Source organism: Helianthus annuus, chromosome 12 (assembly GCF_002127325.2).
Source record: "Helianthus annuus cultivar XRQ/B chromosome 12, HanXRQr2.0-SUNRISE, whole genome shotgun sequence".
Lineage (NCBI taxonomy): Eukaryota > Viridiplantae > Streptophyta > Magnoliopsida > Asterales > Asteraceae > Helianthus > Helianthus annuus.
Genome location: NC_035444.2, coordinates 9,283,323 through 9,287,005, shown reverse-complemented (window position 1 = coordinate 9,287,005; position 3,683 = coordinate 9,283,323). Strand labels below are relative to the sequence as shown.

At 36.4% G+C, this 3,683-nt stretch overlaps 1 long non-coding RNA gene across 1 annotated transcript; it reads left to right on the top strand.

Moving 5' to 3' along the window:
• Positions 1-689: 689 nt before the first annotated feature.
• Positions 690-1,166, top strand: LOC118484778. The gene is made up of 3 exons (XR_004874428.1): positions 690-852; positions 925-999; positions 1,150-1,166. It is a non-coding gene; the product is annotated as an uncharacterized LOC118484778 (long non-coding RNA).
• The last annotated feature ends 2,517 nt before the right edge of the window (positions 1,167-3,683 follow it).

Genomic DNA, 3,683 nt, shown 5'->3' with positions numbered 1-3,683 from the left:
TTAAATAAATTATCTTGTGTAGATGTGGGTGTTGGAGACGTTTCCTCATTTTAAGAATTCAAGGGAATGGTATCAAGGTCAGACGATTCCAAGATTTTTGGGATGGAAAGAAGGCAAGAAGTTTATGAGGAGCAGTGTCAATTCATTGCTACAAACAGCTGCAACCGTTATACATTTTATCTTTAAATATACTTTAAAAATAAACATACACTTTTTTATTGTTTATATTAATATATATTAATAATTGGGGATTTTTTTGAAACATTTTGGCAGAAACGTGAATATAGGCCGTCTTTGGTTATATTGCCAACTGAAAATGAGTTGCAAAGCGCGTGGTATTTGTCTAGTTCAGATTATTTAGACGCTGAACGTCGGCTGTATGCCAGTGCAATGCCGGGCGAGAATCCGGTTGAAAGGGCCACAGAAATACCCATTCAAATGCACACAGAAATACCCTTTCAAATGCCCACTGGATTCACGGGTCAAAATCAACCAGAAATGCAGGTCGCCCCAGGTGTCGTCACACAAGAACAGCTTGCCAATGTAATGGGGGCTCTGTTTGGTTCCGATGGGACCAATGAAGGTTATAATCAGGCAACGGATCGAGATGAGATTCCACAACAGAATTTTGATCCCCCCCCGACCCCGTTTCGATCAAATTACGAGGATGACCTGATTTCAAAGTTTAAATCAGTCTTGGACGAGAGGCTGCTAGAGAACAACCGGAGACTTACCAATATGTTCATGGGAGAGTTTTCTCAATCATATCGATGTTCTCCAAAGCAAAAAACGGTCAGGACTCCGGTGACCGTACGAACACCAAAAGAAGAGGCACACACTCAGAGTGATAATGTAAGGTTAATTTTTTTATAATAACAATATCCACCAATAACTGTTAATTTACCTGTTATGCTTTTCTTGTAGGCTGTTGCCGATTCATTTATCAATTACGATAATGCCTACCACGTCTCTATGAGCCCGATGGTGAATGAAGATTTTGTAAGTTTTTCCAATCTTTTTATTTTAATTACTTATCATATTTTTATTAGTAGTATAAATTTAAAAAAATTTAGTATTAATTTTGTAAATGAAAGTTAATGAAATTATTTTTTAGATAGTGAAATTAATACATATATACAATTTTTGTAGAATGAGGATCCCGAAATCGTCAAACTGAGACGGTCGGAAAGGCTTGTAAAGCCCGCAGCAGCTATGCTATCCCCGTATGTGGCTTTTAAAAGATTGAAAGATATAAAAGCCAAAAGGTCAAGAAACGAGGATAGACAAATTGATTTTATCAAGCACTGGTATCCAAATTGCGGCAGTCAACATCTTTCCCTAATAGTTGGGAATTCTGTCGGTCCAAAATTTTGGGAGTCGTTGCTGGGCATGGACGGTGAAGGCTGGTTAAGCGATGATGTAAGTAATAAAAAATTAATTTATATTTTTTTGTATATTTTATTGTAATTAACTTTATAATGTTTGACAGCATATATTTGGGTGGATGATCCACATGTATCATTCAAGAAATGAAAATGATCGGTGGAGTATTCTACCCCCATATTTTCAAAATTATTTTCGGTACACGTCCGTCGACCATACCTGTAAAGGTTACTTTACTGGGCAGGTTGACCCTTTTCCATCAATACATACTGTTGACGAGGTAATGTTGAACGACAACTTATTAATTACTGAATAAATGTATTTCGTATTGAATTAATTTAATATTTTGCTTACTAATTATATAGGTTTACGTACCGTTGTATATAGAAGGTGCTCATTGGTTTTTAGGCGTTTTCAATCTTCTCAATTACACGCTAACGATATACGACAGGTATTAGGCAGATTTAACTTATTAGTACTCCAACATACATGTTACTAACTTTGTTAATTTGTTGCTCTTTCAGCTATTTAAATGCTTTCGAAAAGGAAAGAACGGATGTGGTGTGTCATATAAATTTTGTGTTTGACCACTGGCTACGAATTCATGGTTACAATGCCCACAGACCATTACCGTTAACTTACCCTTTCCGAGTTATTTATGCAACCGATGCTCCTCAGCAGTCCGGAGTTTTGGGAGACTGTGGGGTTTGGGTTTGCATATTTCTTGATAGGTTGATAAATAAAAAACCGTTGAACAATGATAAAGATACTCAGAAAACAGCGGAACGTATGCGACGTCAACTTGCTTTACTATTTTATGATTCCGTGTTACCAGATACAACAACTGACAACAACCTTGGTGATGATGATGATGATCCCGTATTAGAAATGTAATTGTATTTTTTTGGTTTAAAAACATTAAATATTTTTCTACTAGTCTTTATATGTATATATATATATATGTGTCCCTTCTACCTTTATTACACATGTGACATCCTCCATTACCAATGACAAGTATTCCTCCTTCCGTTTCCAACAATCAACAGATTTGGGATCGCCAATGGTCTCCAAATGTTCTTGAATTTTACTACGAAGGAGATAATCCTAGTTGCTATTCTTCTTACACGGGGTTAACACCACTAGGAAAGGATTGGTGGGGGGGACTGCTTGGATTTACTGGAGCAGGTTTTATTCAAAAAACGGTACCTTAATAATAAATTTTTTCGTAATAAAAATCTGTTTCATAATTTTTGTAATAAGTAAATTACCATCATTTTTTAGCACGTACAAGCATGGTGTAACAAACTCATGTGTGAACGAGAGAATGCAAGGACGCTGTCGTCAAACGATATTCGTTGGACAGTTCTACCGCCAAATTTCTTCGACATGTTACATAAACAAGATATTGATGCAACCAGATACGCAGATGGTTCTACAGCAACATATCCTCCATTCTGGGAAATTGATACGGTAGGCTTTATCAATTTTTTTTTCTACTTTATTATATCCGTTTTTTATTAAATGAACACGACTCCCACTCTTACTCCACACCTATTTAAACACATCTTGGTTCACTGCTCAACTGCATCCCCTTTTTTTTACCTCTTTTTTCTACCTCATGGCAAATCAAGAAATCAACATTCATGTAAACGTTCATATCAACGTCAACATTTTCCAACCGATTAACCACCCAAACCCACCCCCAGATAACCCCGAACCAAATAATTCACAAACTCGTAACCCCCCAAACCCGGTGCAACAGCCAACACGTGAAGCACCATTTAGGGGTTATGTTCAGTGTGAGGCGGTTGATCCGTTACCTAATCACGATGAACAACAGCTTCCTTTGGACCAGATTATTCCACAAGAAAATTTGGCGGTTACTGCTGACGAAGAGTCAGACTCAGACGACGAATCTTGTTTCGAACGGCTGTACGATAAAGTGCGTTTTGAAGCTTATCGTGCGGAAATGGAAGAAGGGGTAGAGTATGATTCTGAAGCGGAAGACCATTCCGGTTATTAGATAATAAATGTCAGGGTTGTTTTTTTTTTTTTAAATAAGAACTTGTAGGTGTTTGATATAATTTTTGGGAAAGTATTTTTTTGCTAATAATTTTTGTTTTTAAATTTACACCGTTGATTTAGAACCTAAAATTATTCACTTTTTTGCAGGTATACGTTCCTATACCGGACAACGAACAAAATTGGTTGCTTTTTAAAATAAATATAAAGTCACTACAATTAAGAATTTTTTTTGCTAATAATTGTGACACGATTAATTGCGGAGATTCATTTTGCGT